At 44.5% G+C, this 16,559-nt stretch overlaps 1 protein-coding gene across 1 annotated transcript in view; it reads right to left on the reverse strand.

Moving 5' to 3' along the window:
* ZNF407 (zinc finger protein 407) overlaps positions 1–16,559 on the reverse strand; it is a 384,229-nt gene that overhangs the window by 17,335 nt on the left and 350,335 nt on the right. The gene's annotated exons all lie outside the window — the stretch shown is intronic.

Here is a 16,559-nt window from a genome sequence, read left to right on the forward strand (position 1 = left end):
ACTGTCACACATTGCCGGTGGGAACGTAAAACAGCACAGCCACGAGCGGCAACAGTTCAGCAGTTTCTCACCATGTGACCTCAAAACCCCATTCCTAAGGAAATGAAAACACATGTTCACACAAAGATCTGTGCCCAAATGTTTAGAGTAGCTGTGTTCATGATCACCCACAACTTGGGTTGTTTGGAAACAACCCAAACGCCTGTAAATGGGAGAATGGACAAGTGTACTGTGCTGTGTCCGAACAATGGAGTAACGATCAGCAGGAAAAGAAAACGGCTGCCAAGAGCAACAATGGGACTGAATCTCAAGAGTTATGCTACGTGGAAACGAGGCTACCCACTGCACAGTCTCATTCATGTGACCCTGGGAAGAGACAATACTACAGGCACCGCCAAGAGCTGCGTGTTTGGTGAAGACAGGTACCATGAAGGGACCCCAGGAGATGCTGCCGGTGGTGGAGATGGTCTGTAACCTGACCTGGGCAATGGTTACACGAGTGCACACACTGGTCATAACTCATCCAGCTGCAAACCTGAAAAGGATTAAATCTACTTGTAAACTGAACCTCAGCTTGTTTCTTTTTTAAAGTCGAGGCTTTTCATACAAACAGCTGAGGGCCTTGTCACGAAAGGCCCTTGAGCAGCAGCTGGATGTTTCCTGTCACAGGTGCTCCTGGTCATCTGCCTGCATTTGGTGGCCAGTTAGGTCATCTTGCATCTAAGGGATCCCAGGAGCCGATGGTCACACAACACCGTGATTTCCTTTTCCTGGTCTCCAGTTGATTAGAGCAACTCAAAGACTTATTTTTAGCCCCTGAAGAGAAATCGGCTCTGTCCCGTGTCATATTTATTTTCTAGAGAACGCAAACCCTGTGGCCCATGTGATCTTTGAAAGTCTAACAATTACGAAACTCATTAGGCTGAACGATCACTCACTTTTATGTTTTATCTCATTGCTGATACAGAAATGGGCAAGGCTAATTCAAAGGGCAGTGAATATTCACAGATGCCAAATAGGTATAGATTAGATACCTAAAACGAGGAGATGCAGATTACCTAACGCTAGAGATGGACTTGCATCAGGCGGGCTTGGGTTCTGTCTATGGGAGACCCCAGGAGGTCTTCCCTGCTATTTGTATTAACATGTGTGAATGAATGCTATACTCCATTCAATTAAGGGAAGGCCATATCTTCACTGAATGTGGCTGTATATAAAAATGGGGATGTGACTGTCTACCAGAGGCCTGTAATTGTGGTCAGTCAATACTACTTTTCATTTCCCGTTTATCCTTTAGTTACATGGGTGCTGAGTACTGGCTTTCTGCTCCGTGTTGTCGTTGTTGCTTTGTCTGTCTGTCTGTCTGTGGTGTGCTCTGATGGACGCCTTGTGTGAGAGACCCATGGTGCTCCATCTCCAGTCCTGAGTGATCTCAGGGCTACAGTGCCAGTGTGAGGGGAATGTCAGGTTACTGCCAGTTCAGAAGAACTTGTGTGCGGAGAAAGCATCAGAGTGAGCATGTGCGCTCCGCTGTTGCTAAAGAAAGTGGGGGGGAATCCCACAGCTGTTCCACTGGTCTTTGGGGTCTTCTCTTTCATGACAATAATGCTGATGGCCACTTAAAAACACAATGAGGCTTTTACTTGTCAAAAATGCTGTCTTCTGCTTAATAATGTGACTTCAGGCAGACCTGAAGACTGAGGGAGCTCCAGAGTAAAATCGAAGCTTGGTTCTAACTAGCTGTGTGTGCTGAGAGAGCTTATTCAACCTGGCTAAGCTTCCATTTCTGTCTTTAGGATGGGGCAACAGGAATGTATTTTAAGTGTGCAAAGCAACAGGTAGCACGTGCTTGGCCTGCAGTGCTTCATACATGGCAGACACCCTTGCTCCAGAATCCCTCCAGGACCGCTGACTTGGGAAGTCATCATCACCTCTGAAAATCCCCCACACCATGGGTCTGACCCAATATTCACGACAGTGATGGGCAGCACCCACATGGAGCCATGCTGCACCCCAGGCGCTCTGCGGTATCAGCTTTCAAACCTGCTTTTCCCAAGTCAGGATGGTGAGGAGAAGGCCGTGTATTAGGAAGTGTACAAAAATGTACTGACCTTACAGTTAATTGCAGTGCCATCAATATAGGTAGTTCTAGGGCGTGTATGTTTTGGGAGAAGAATTATGCAGCAGAACTTTGTGTTCTGATTGGCACAGAGGGTCCATTTGCAGATTATTAAATGCACATACTCAGCCACAAGTCCAGAGAAGGCAATGGCACCCCACTCTAGTACTCTTGCCTGGAAAATCCCATGGACAGAGGAGCCTGGTAGGCTGCAATCCATGGGATCATGAAGAGTCAGACACGACTGAGCGACTTCACTTTCACTTTTCACTTTCATGCATTGGAGAAGGAAACAGCAACCCACTCCAGTGTTCTTGCCTGGAGAATCCCAGGGACGGGGGAGCCCGGTGGGCTGCCGTCTGTGGGGTCACACAGAGTCGGACGCGACTGAAGCGACTTAGCAGCAGCAGCAGCAGCCACAAGTCTGGAGAAGGAAATGGCCACCCACTCCACGGATGGGGAGCCTGGCGCGCTACAGTGCATGGGGTCACAGAGCTGGCCACGAGAGTGACCGAGCACAGTCACAAGTTAGTAAACGAGCTCACGATGCTGAGCGGCTTACGCTGAGGTTGTAACTGAGCACAGGCAACTCTCGAGCCCTGAAACTAAGAGAATGTGTGGGGATGTACTGTTCACTCAAACAGCTGGCAAGGCGGGGGGAACATCAGGATGGAAGGTACATGAAGATGTAAACCAATAGGCGAGATTTTACGCAGGGGTCTTTCACCCCAATTTGAGTAAAGATCAGCACTCATAATCTTTTTTGCTTAATGTACTAAACATGGGGAGTCTTCATAAGCATTTAGTTTAAGTAAGATTAAAAAAAATAAAATGACTGTTCTCCACCAATCGATAGCCAACATCCAGGACCCAGCACCCACTCCCGCCCCAGCGTGACTTCAGACTCCGAGGAAGGTAACACACGTTGCAGCACCCAGGCCTCCCTCTGGCTGGTAAGGGCGCCTCCCCCTCCGCAAGGAGCACAGCTACTTCACCCCAGTTCATGTGAGCTACCTGAGGGATGAGACGCACTATGGAATTTGGAGAGCAAAGGTCATAGCCTGACAAGTGGCCTGTAAGGGGGCCACTGCTTACAGGAAGTTAAAGGCCAAACCTGCCCACTGAAACACCCATAGAGAGGAGGCCAACTGGGTGGCTGTGAACACCCGGAACCAAATTTCACTGTACACAATGCATTCACCGTGGCTTGAGACAACAGATTCGGTTTATGAGAATATGGAGATTTAACCCAAAAAATTTCCCTGGGGAAATGTAGGAAGTGGAGCCTTTTCTTTATGACTATGTGTTTGAAACTGTAGCCTGCATCAAGTCAAATTATCATCAACTGCCTGAAATCAATTGTCAAGAAAGACTCTTTCCATAATGGATTTAACAAAAGAAAGGAAAAAGGGTGAAACTGTGGCACCTCTGTTTGGAAAATGGTTAAGAGATAATGCGCAAAACTCAAAACTCTCAAGTATTCATAAGATTAAAAAAAAAACATTTAAAACAAATGATTTGACAGCTGCAAATGCAGGATAACACCTAGTTGAATTATAGAAACAGTGTGGATAATTACTTTTTTCAAACGTTAGGGCTCTGTGGACCAAGGTCCTGTCTGAATTTCCCTGCAGCACAGTTAATGTGCAGCAATACAAATCCTGTTGTCACATCACCCCAAGTTCTTTATCATCCGCACATCAGCAAGAATGATGAGAGGCGTCCCGCGATTCCAGCAGTCTTCCTTTGAAGGATCCACATGTTAATTACTGCACTAATTATGGTTTTTGAATAACTAACTGAAGTAAGCAGCCTATGGGAGGTGCAGGCATAAACCTAAGACTGAGAAAATACTAGTTACTGGATCATCAGTGTAAACTGACACATCGAACAGGTTTAAAAGAAGTGGAGGCCGTAGATTTTAAAAGACAAGCATCTTCAATAATTAGGGCTCCGAAAGGCAAAAAGAAATGTTATTTCTTAATGGCAAGTGCATTTAAACTGTTATCTAAAGATCTGAAGGTAAGCCTGCTTAATTCACTGCTTCTTCTTTTGTTATTAGGAAAACATAATTGTTCCAAATAATTAGCACTAGAGTACATCACAAGCTGACAACAAAATTATAGAAATCTTCATATTCAGATCCCTCTAGCTGGCTATTAGGAACAGTTTCTGATCATAACCCATTAGTTGAAGTGCTTTGCGTTCTTGATTGCCACCAAATAACCTGAGATATCTGCCTAAGTTAACAGCCTCTATTTATTCAGAATTTTCTTGACAGTAAAAATTGCTGAGGATTTTTACAGCTGCCACACAAAAGAACGGTATTCGATGTGTGCACTTGGAGGATGAGGTGATACGCTAACTGAAAAATGGATTTTAAATACACTTTTAACTCCTAAGTACCTAAGTGAAAACCTGAAAAGATACTTCTCAGTTTTTAAACAGCTGTGCCCATCTGTTTCTTAGAAACTGTCATGGCCCCATTTCATTTCTTGCGATGTTCATGTTAATTTTTTAATTTATTTGTCTTGCACAGTACTTTTTCCTTTCACACAATATCCCTTTAATTCTTGAGTTCTCTGTAACACAAATGATAGAGATAACATTTCCATTTTTTATTACCGAAAAAAAAAATTCCCCATTTTTGAATGATGTTGGACGTACACTTTGGCTTGTTACTAATAATTTTAAACCAGCTAACTAGCAGTTCTGCGAGGCGGAGGAAAGAAATTAAGAGGTGCAATGCAGTTCTGAAGACAGTGAGCCAGATTACCCGGTTCCCAGAGATCGCGGAACTAACCCGCGGTGAAGGCTTTCCCCTGCTGGTTCCTCAGCCGGCGGCCAGGGAGCCTCTTGCTGATGGACCGTGCAGCCAGGAAAAGTGCGCTGGAATAACCGAGTCACTGTGTAACCGGCAATGCCATTTGAAGCTAGTTTGGAAATTCCTCTGTGCTAACAGTTTAGCTGATAAACCCACAAAGCTTTATGTTTTATCCCACGAGGGATAACTTTGATTACTCTGGTAATTAATGATGTTGGAGAGTAATATGGATTTTCTGTTAAGATTGGAGTTTGAAGTTAATTAGTCTTCACGTTATGATTTGCTGATTAATTATGGATATTTAGTTATAAAGAGAGATGTTAATTATTAATCTCAAAAAAATCATCTAGTGTAATTAACTAAAACTTTGACACCAGTTAAAATTCCCAGTGAGTATAAACTTCTAAGATTATCAATTACCCGGGCAGAGCGCGAGTACGTGCCCTGCGGAGGAACACAGTCTCTGCGCCCGGGACCCGGCTGGACCCACACCTGCGGGCTGGATCCACACCTGTGCGCTGGACCCACACCTGTGCACGGCATCCACACCTGTGCGCTGGGCCTGCATGCTCAGGGAAGGCGTTTGCCAGGTCCCAGCGCAGCGCTGAACTGTGGGTTCCAGTGTACATCGCAGCCTTCTGGGCAGAGTCTCACGGTGTGACAGACCTTGTTTCAGAACACCCTGCCACAGCAGAACCTCAGTCTGGGCACCACGTCGACACATAGTCAGTCAGATGATGCCTTTGCCTCACAGCGGTGGCGCGCCCTTGAGGGGCACGGGCGCCGTCAGCTCTGTGAAACCCTGAAATGAACCTCACCGCCGCGGCAGATTATTTTCGGCAGCAGCAGTTTCTGCAACTATCAAGACAGTCCTGCAGCACAAGCACTAATTAGTGTTCTAATTCACATAACTTGAAATCACCTTTGTGGCTAAAAAAAAAAAAAAAATTTTTTTTTCCCCCTCTCTTCATCTTTTCCCCCTAATCTGTCAGCAACACAATCTCTGTTACCAAAAAGGGGAGGGGGACGTGATTAAGGAAAGGGGTTAAACCAAAAAGCATCATGGGCACATCACTGTCCTGGAATTTCCCCTGAAACACATTCTCTGAACAGGGATCTGTTTACATTATCTCTAGATCATCTTGACAATATTTATTCTCTATTTACCTAAATGAGGCAATATGATGATATTTATTGCTCGGAATGGCTAAATATAGACTTTTCTTGAGCACTCAGTACCATAGTGGGAGGTTTTGCTCTAATCTACATCTTTAAACTGACAAGCTGGAGAATTCCTAATGAATGCCTCCTTTCATCTGGATGTCTGTGTGTATTTGACAGTATAAATATTTAGCAATATCGGAGTCAGCTTGTGATTTTACCCAGATGGACTGATTGATGCCTTGGCTCGACGCTGCCAAAGACAATCCATGTAGTTATATAAGCAATTTCCCTCTTAACTTCCTAAGAAGCAATTAGGTGACCAAAGGCAGCAACCCAGAAATAGTAGGAATACTTCTGGTATCGGCTGACAAGTCTGAGGGATAAATAAAATATGGTACTTAAATTATTACCACTTTACTTTCATGAATCACGGGATTAAAGCTTTCACTTCTAAAGTACATATAAATTGCAGGGTTTCTTATGTCTGTAATTTGCAAGAATCTAAGTTAAAATACCAGCTAATCAGTCAACTCACATTCACCTTGGGAAAAGTACCACCCTTCCTTGTCATTTTTGTAAATTGCATGCCTAAGCACCAATGTTATTTTGAGAAGAAAAGGCGCTTGTTGTCAATAACATATATTGCAGTCTAGTTAAAACAACATTTGTTAAGATTTAATCGCAAATGTAATCCTCCTTTAAAGTTTAGACAGAATGCTCAGAGAAATTCAAGGGACAGACAATAAATCATTTCCCTCATCCTGGGTGTGAACAAGGATTCAGGTATGTCGTTTTAACAACAAATGGGATAAATTCTCTCCTGTGAAACAATAAACGCTCCTCACTCAGAAAGGAACTGCTAGGTGACACTACCCCTCGCATATCACAGACCTTTTTTTTTCTTTTCCTATTATTATTGCTTTCATCTATGTAAATCACGATGGAAACGAAATCTGAGAATTGCAGTATTTTTCCATCCCCACCGTAACCCAGCTGCAGAGGTTGGCATGCTCTTGCTGAAACTCAGAATGGGCTTGTGGAGCTCTCATCACCTCCTCTGTGTTGGGTGTGCTCTGTTTAGCCTCAGTTTTACATGGTGTAGAGGCCTGTAATGATTATGTCAGGTACTTCCACGAAAGCTGCTGCTCTGGGAGAGAAGAGGGACACGTTATTTCTGGCACCAGCAAAAGTCAAGTATTTCTGCAATGCTATTGCTTCCCCTACCCTTATCCCTTCCTACCACCTCTGGTTTCTTTGTTTCCTATTAACTCGTCCCAATCTTTGTATAACCCATGCAATAACCCGGGAGAAAGGGCAGGCAAGACATTATTCTTCTTGACACTAATGCCTATGGATCCTATTCTGGTGTGATACCTCCCCTATCACTAGATATCTCACTAACAGCATCCTCAAGTCAAGAGCTGGCATCTGTAATGTATTCCAGAGGCGAGTGGGATGCGATGCCCACTGGTAATCAGATACACGCACGATCTCCCTGGGACAGGCTGTCTGGCTATAACGTACAGTAGACTTAAGTGCAGGACGTATCAGTCATGTTCCTTCTTGGGCATGACAGTTCCTTATTTCCAAAAAAAAATTATTCCATGCCTGTTGGCTGCCAGATGAAAATAAATGTCTATGGTATTCTACTGATTGGGTGTGATTAGTAATAAACTGGTTACTGATCAGATATAGCAGGCCGGGCTCTAAGGTGCAACCTATTGGTATCTATCCCATTTGCCATACTACACTTCAGTCGGTATGGCTAAACCACTGTCAGCGCTGTTTCCTTCTTTGAGGGCCAGAAGTAATATAATAAAGTGATGGCAGAATGCAAGGTGCCACTTGATATGACAGATACCTTCCATAATATCTACTGTACCTCTTCCATAATTGTTTAAAGAACCTCTGTATTCAAAGACGCCTGGTATTCACTTCGACTGGGTAACAACAACAGGGCACCAGAAAGAAAGTTTTGATTGAACAGAATAGGCTTTTTTGCCTGAACAAATTTGTTATTGAGATGGGGTGGGGGGAGGTGCAAAACTCATCAGCACCAATCAGCCCAAATGGTGCGACCATTGCTTAATTTCATGACACCATGCTCTAAATTACAACAAAGTGGCCACAACTAATTTCTGTGCTGCTAGACCAGATGACAAATGAAATGTCCAAGCAGCTACAAGTGAAAAGCTTCCATCTTTCTTCCATGGCTGCATATCACTTACTTTAATGATGTATAATAGCCTGCAACTACACTTAACCTGTGCCTTAAATGGCCGCGAAACTGTTTACCTAGAGTTATGAAGTAGAAAACAGCAAATCACAGAGAATCTAAAGTGTGTACATTAACCTCCCACATGTCAACATAATTTTCCCCTAGAGATGACATATAGCTGAGTCTCTAAATTGTTTTTCCTTCTACAAAACAGCATTATGATCCGAGGGTCTAGGTGCCAAAGTATGTGTGATAAAGTGATGACAAAATGTACCTAATTAATAAATCTGGAAGTATTTAGGACCAAATGAATTTTGGTTTTGTTGTTAAATGAAACTGTGTCTATAAAAAATAACTAATACATTCTACTGATGAGGCTAATTTTTAAAAATCCATAAAAATCCAAGATAGCAAAGACAAAGGAAACTGCTTGCCCAGCTTTAACACCAATCAGAGATCAAGGACACGGAGTCCATCTTTCAGTGGATTCTGAGCAGGAGCACTGAGAATACATGGAATGATCAGTCGACTTCTGAACAGACCAGCAAACCTCTCCACCCAGAATCAGAGCACACGGACCCACACGGGTGACATAGCTTGGTCTCATGACATGAATTTAAAATCATTTGAGGAAGTACAGCTAAACTCTGATTATCAGGATTATGGAAAATATGACTCGAATGGTCATTACAGCTCTTGCCATCTTATCACATTAGATAAATATGAAGAAGGCATGAGAATAATATGGCTTCACTATCAATATTAATCATCAAGTTTAATGTGATTATCTCTGAGGGGGTCAGGGGGAAGAGAAGGGAAGTGGGCACAGTTGCTTACCACTCTGTTTCCTTTAGGGGTGATGTATCCCACGGGAAGCCAGGGACAGAAAAACTAAAGACAGAATATTCTCTTTCTGAAGCAAGTTTGGAGAATCTGATTAGGTCTCCTGCTGCAATGCTAGGTATTCCATTTTTGCCAAAGGGCCAGCTATTATGATTAACGTCATTTGTCTGAATCATTACTCTCCACCTTGGTTCAGCAAACACTATGAAGATGGCATGGTAATAAATGACCGCCGGATTCCTTCCTGCTTTGGCCTCTTTTTATCTGCCACCTCTCCACCGTCAGCTCCATCTTTCTGAACCTCTCTGAATCCCCAAAAGGGACGGGGTGTCTATTTGTTTTCCACTAGGTTACCACTCTGTCTATTGTTGTTTGCACTAAAGGGTACAAATTCAATTCATTCTTGTGACATAAAGGCACTGATACAGTAAATTTTTTGCCCAAGAGAAAACAAAAACAAAGTTGCTGAATATCGAATAAGATCCGAGGCCCTAGCCTGTATGTGAGGAGGCTTTCTGAGTGGTCTCAGTTATCTACCACCATTGTCCTCCCAGGCGTAGAGTCTCAGGAGGATGCCCTGCACGTAAACACACATGAAGCTTTCTGGTTAGTGTCTGGGGTCAATCTGAGACTGCGTAAAGCCCAGGCTGGGACACCCACACCTGTTTTAATGGTGAGAGAAGACGAGAGAAGGGTGCTGCAGTTCGTATGCGATCAGATTTCAACTTCTGAACAAAACAAAAGCACGGTTCTCTGGAGAACCAGGTGGCAGCAGCCCACAGTTAACAGGGGAAACGTGTCCAGTTAGAAGAAAGGAGCTGAGAGCGACCATCAGAGGCAGTCCTCTGTCCATCAGATTCTGTGCCGTCCATTTCCCTATTGCCAAGTCTGGGAACGAGCAGGTGGTCTAAATAAGTCAGCAAACCTGCACACGACCCCTGACTGTACACATGTGACGTGTGCTGTGTGTCAAAAGCCCTGGTTTGACAAGACAGCCCCAGAAAGTGGCGTGGATGGGAAGGTGACCTGCTGGTCTGGCCTGACTTTCAAGCTGGGGCGTTACTGTGGCTCTGACCTCCTTTCTGGCTTCTACGTCCAATAGAAACTTTCACGTCCTAAAATATGTAAACACTCCATGTTTGGGGGAACTTAAATCATATAAATATCATTACATCTCTTGCTTACCACTGACTTTTCTTTGCCAAGGGTAACACGTTTCACTAGATAGGCTGCTAGAAAGTGCCAAATGCTGTAAACCTTAAAGAATATGCCCACCATTCCTGGCATGTTCCCTTGTGTACAACTTCAGTTATTATGAAAACAGTCTAGATTCCTGCCAGAAGTTAAGAAGTTATCACTGAAAATCACTGGCTAATCCAGCCTGTGCTAAGATGGATTTTTAATGAAAGTGTAATGAATGATAAATACTTGTTTCTTGATAAATGTTTAATTATGCCAATAATTACCAACTGCTGAAAACCACTGTTGTGTTAATAATGGCATTTTAGTACACAAGCAGTTTCATAAGTCATGGTGTTGTTAAAGATCACAACTCCATCTGTCTGATGCAAACTAGCAAAACAAAAGTCTAATTAATATTTTGATCAATTTTCTCCACATTCTAAAGACTATCAATGTCCTTAAAAATTTTTTTTTTTGATCTATTTTTTATTTTATGGGAAACAGGTAAGGAAAAGTATGGAACCATTGTAAGATTAGTTTATGCAAAAATTAAAGAATAGAAAATATTAGAATCCATTGATTTTATTACCTCTCTGCACAATTAAATATAATGACTGTTTTCATATTACTTAAAGCTATTTTTAAAAATAATGACCACTATATTATTTAATAGCATGGAAAGCTGAACTTCCTTTATTAATTGGTCCAAGCTGGCCCTTAACAGGTGATATATGAGACTTACAATCTGTGTTGTTAGGACACGGGCTGGGCCTCGCAGCAGAATGAACTGCTATTTGTATGAAGGAATGACAGCTTTCAGGGCAGCAAACCCCTGGTTCTAGAAGGTTAAGTTGACCTTGAATTAATGAGCGTTTATTAACGATGGCAAATTGCTAAAGAGAAGACGCGTCCCTGTGGCTTCGTGAGTAGGAGAGCACCCCTCCTGGGGCGCACACGGAAGGACGGCGTGGAGGAGACGGCGGGCTCAGGTCTGCCGGGCTCACAGGCCGCCCCTGCCATCCCCAGAGCGTCTCCTGACAGGGTCCAGCCCAGCTCCCCACCCGCAGAAGGCAGGCCCGGGGGTCCTCCACACAGACTCTCCTCTGGGGCTGCGACCCCCACGAGAGCTCCCGGCTTGCACTCACTGCACGGCTCGCCTGCCATCGGGCTCATCCCCCGGCCAGAAGGACACACACGTGAAGGCGTGCAGACTCGAATCTGTTTCTAAAGCATTTCCTCTCAATATCTCATCCGGCTACAGAAGTTAGGGAGACGTGGCATATATTCTAAATGCCAAGATAACAATTCGTGTTTTTAATAATTCACATTTTGAAAGCAACCCGAATTACACAGATAATTCCCAATTATATTTCCAACGGAATCTGTGAAAGCTTTAATTTAATCCACAGTGTGATTTGTGGAGATATAATCTCAATCCTTTAGATAATAATGTATGATAATAATGTATAATACTTTCCCACTGACAGAAGTAAAGTCTGATGTACCGCTCAGACTGCTGTTGCTGGAAGCTATTAAATCCAAAGGAGCTCACAGTTAAAACCATTACGTTTCCAACTCAGATATTCACAATTCAGGTACACTGATGAACTTGGCATACTCATGTTCTAGATGGCTTTTTCATCTGTGACCACGCCCCCCAAAGATCACATTACTTTCAGGATTAACTCCTCCCTCAGAAATGGTTGCTGTGTATAACTCTTCATCTGACACACATTTTTATAAGAACTTTCAACATTTCACTGTGGCCGTTTGTTTACATTGACACTATGGACTTCTTAAGCGTCTCCTCATGACTTGACTTGCGCACTACACAGGCTCTTCCTGTTTCTGAAGCAGGCGTTGTGGCAAGAATTCATCCTTAACGGTTGATATTTTGTGTACTTTGAATTTGAAGCTATTTTTCATTAGGACAATTGCAGCTCTGGGACATTTTAAAGCATCTGACAAAGGTTCACAGAAAAATGTAACACATCACAGACTGTGTGTGCATGCTCAGCTGTGTCTGACTCTGTGCGACCCCATGGACTGTAGCCCGCCAGGTTCCTCTGTCCATGGCATTTTCCAGGAAAGGATACTGGAGTGGGTTGCCATGCCCTCCTCCAGGGGATCTTCTCAACCCGGGGGATTCAACCCTGGTCTCTTGAGTCTCCTGTAATGGCAGGCAGAATCTTTACCACTAGCACCACCTGGACTTTCCAGAAATGGGCAAAAAACAACATGCTGAAACAGGAAAAAACAGGCACAGAACAGAGATGCTGAAAATATGAAGGACGGACACACACGTTCACACCCCCCCCCCACTACACACGCAGATGCACCGCATGTACGAGCACACACAATATCTGAATTAAGGTGGCAGGCGTGTTCTCGACCCCCGTCCTCAGGACAGCGTGAGACGTGAGCGGTGAGAAGGAACACCTGACAAATGGTGACAAGCACCGTGCACCCCCCTCATGCAGCAAGAGCAGACCCAAGATTGTAATAAGGTGGGTACTGACATCTGCTGCCCGCCACAGCCGAACGGACACGTCACTGCTTTGGGGCTGGTTTAAAAAGAAGTTAGCCAGGCAGTCCAAAACATTAATGATACACTGTGTCTGAGGGATGTTATTATGTCTCAGGTACAATAATAAACAAAAGCAATAAATAAATAGATAATAAAAGGCATCTCCTCTGTCTCCATGGTTACAACCTTGGGCCACATTGTCCCATAAACTATACTCCTAATTGTATGCTTGTTCCCTCCAGCCACCCTATACAAAGGACCAAAGATGAATTCTTGAACTGCAATTTGCCCCTGGGATTCCTGTGAGGACCATGCAGAGCTCTTTCCTGGTGGATCAGGTCTCCTCACCAGCCACTCGCCTCGTCCTTGGCACACGCAGACCCCAGTGCCGTGAGAGGGCTGCACAGCTCAGCTCGCTCCCTTGGAAGGCCAGGGGTGCCCTCACCTCCCTGAGCAGTCCGCTCCTTCTCATCTCCGTGGAGGTACACAACCCTACTCAGGCAGCTGTGGCTCTGCGTGGACTGCCATGCCCACCTCCAGGGCATCTTTCCCACCCAGGGATCGAACCCAGCTCTCCCGCACTGCAGGTGGATTCTCTACCTTCTGAGCCACCGGAGAAACCCCCAAATTAGTGTGTGTGTTAGTCACTCAGTCATGTCTGACTGTTTGTGACCGCATGAACAATATAGCTTGCCAGGCTGCTCTGTCTGTGGGATTCTCCAGGCAAGTATCCTGGAGTGGGTAACCATTCCCTTCTCCAAGTGAAAGTATGAGAGTGTTAGTCACACAGTGGTGTCCAATTCTTTGCAAGCCCATGGAGCCCGCCAGGCTCCTCTGTCCGTGGGATTCTCCAGGCGAGGATCCTGGAGTGGGCAGCTGTTCTCCCTCCTCCAGGGGATCTTCCTGACCCAGGGTTAGAACCCAGGTCTCCCACACCGCTGGGGGGTTCTTCACTGTGTGAGCCACCAGGGAAGCCCAAGAAAACTGGAGCAGGTAGCCTACATTTCCGACATCTGTCACTTGTTACAACATATTAAAATGTGCCTTCGTTGTCTCTTTACTGCACAGAATGTTGTCACGTTTTCTGTTTGGGCAACAGAGCTGCTCGTCGCCCCGTGTGGCCTGTCTGGTTTGGCCCACACTACTCGTGAGGCAGCACTCAAGCAGAGCCATGCTCTCTGTAGCAGCCGTTAACACACTAACACTGTGTCATTTACAACAGACTGAGAACCTTCGCCATCTCACCTACCACACGGGATAACCACCCTGCACTGAGCAGCACGATCAAAAAAAGGCAGCGCTTTGAGGAGCACCTAGTTTTCACGGAAGCCTCACTCGGGACGCCAAAGGGGAACAGGTGTCCTTGGCAGCATGGTGAGTAATCACTGCGTTCAAAAGACGGAAAAGCTACCGAAGACACACTGGGGAGTCGGTATCACCACAGCACTTCCAGTAACTATCACAAACAGTGTTTGAGAGCAGGAGAAGCCATTTTAAAATCCCCACCCATCCTGGCCCCAAAGAAAACCTCCAAAGGAGCTGTTTCAGGAAACCGAGCTCAAAGCCCTTCCCAGGGCGCCTCTGGAGGGACGGGAGGGGCAAGGGCGGGAAAGGCGGCCCGACCAGCGGTCAGGGGTGCAGAGGACCTGCGCGGGGCCGCCCCAGGCTGCCCCTCGCGGCCCACACAGAGCACGCCACGCTGGCCGCCCCATTTATAACCCTGTGCTGATATTCAAATTTTCTGTCTTAGGCTGAAGAAAGATTGAATACCCTGCTGTTGTGTGGCCAAGATTGAAGAGGTGTCTCACTGACATTGTTCAAAGTTTATGAAAATATATGAATGCTCAAATGTCATTGGCTTTGCGCCTCCAACAGACTGTGGTTTTATGAGAAATCAGTCTTTTAATCAAAATGATTGAATACCTTAAGGTCGAATCCAAAGATATCAGTTAATATCTAGAGACGTGCTATTTCTGCAAATTTTGCCAAGCTGTACATATTGTGGTGCATTTTAAAGTGTTAATTTGTGCATTCCATATTGAAAATTGATCTTGAGTTTTAGCTTTTTGTCAAGCAAAAACATATGGCTACAAGCTTTATGCGCTTTACGTGACGGCTGTTGAAGCTGTCACATGTGCAAACTTGATAACCGATGTGACACGCAGGCAAATAATTTGCTTGTTTGGTAACAACTCAAAGACTCATTATTCATGCAAACACATAGTTTTAAAAACGGTCAGATGGAAACAGTCTCCGTTTTGTACAACCTAGTCTGGTTGGTGTGCAAACCCAGATAAAATAAAGCTGGGAAATAAGTGGTATTAAACAAATCCAAGAATATGGGTATTTTCAGATAATTATTGAACCAGATGGTGTTTTTTGTTAATTCTGCCATCAGTCTGAGAACTTGATGCCTTACATCTGCACTTGGCAAAATAAATTTTACCACTGACATTATTTCAGTTTTCTTAAAATATTTCAATCAGTTTTAAACCAAGATTTGCAAACATCTGCCACAGTACATGCCTACAGAGTGAAATTATCTGAGATAATTCCTTTAAAAATACACATGATTACAGAGTTTTAAATTTATCACACTTTAAACTAAAGCTTTAGAATTACTAGTCTGAAAGTTTAATAAAAAGCAAAATGAGGATGAGGTGGCACGTGTGAAAATGAACGTGGTTCACAAACAGGTCACAACAAGGCCTGGCTCCTGCGGAGGCACCAGCTCAGAACCCTGCCTCATACTGTTTCATAACTGGGACTGCACAGAGATGAAATAACTACATTTCTTTCTGTATCCTTCAGGTAAGTTTTCTATGGGGTGCAATATAAAAACATGATGAATTCATCAAAAGATGCAGATAATGAAGGGATGCTAACTGCAAGTAAATCGGTCATCACTAATGGAATTCTTCCTAAATGCTACCACTCAAGTTCTTGGTCCTGTCAATTAAACTAGAAGAGCTTCAAAACACACCCGAATCCAGCATACCCGTTTCAGGTCCTTTTCCAGAGGCTCCAAAAGGAGTTCCCGAAAACACAATTTAAACATAAAGCACCTCCAAGGGGTTTAACTTCTTCAAGGTAACAAACTCAGTAAACCCCACAAACAAAACCTTAGTTTCAAACTTAATAATAAATTCACACCTTCTGTTACAGAATGGACTGCATTTGGCTAACAGTCTTAAGTTCCAGGTGCCAGAATAAATTTTGAGGGAAGGTTTGGGATTTCTACTCCCCCTCCCCACTTTTTTCTTGTTCTTTCCCAAAACCAGACCGTGAAACAAACTGACTGAACAGCTTAGCACAAACACAGGTGCTCCATGCATGCTGCAGGCTGACCAAGGCCAGCCACCGACACACAGCGCCTACGGCTGGAAGGACTCCCACTGCAACAGCAAAGCATGCAGTGAGCTGCACGAGGCGACCCACGGTTTCCCGTGTGGAAGGAGGTTCTACTTAGAGCGGAGGCTGAGAAGAACCCCTCGACCACCGACACCTGCATTCACAGGTGCTCGGGGAGCTAGAGCAGCTGCTGACATTTCGTAACAAGGATTCCTTGGTTGGAGCACCTGGCAATCTCCCCCGTTGCAGAAAGCTCTCAAACTGGAAGTGATTATTAACCCAAGAAAGCTGACTTCTGATGGCTCTGGGAGGAAGAAGCTGAGGCTGGAGC

Source organism: Capricornis sumatraensis, chromosome 21, assembly GCF_032405125.1.
Source record: "Capricornis sumatraensis isolate serow.1 chromosome 21, serow.2, whole genome shotgun sequence".
Taxonomy (NCBI): domain Eukaryota; kingdom Metazoa; phylum Chordata; class Mammalia; order Artiodactyla; family Bovidae; genus Capricornis; species Capricornis sumatraensis.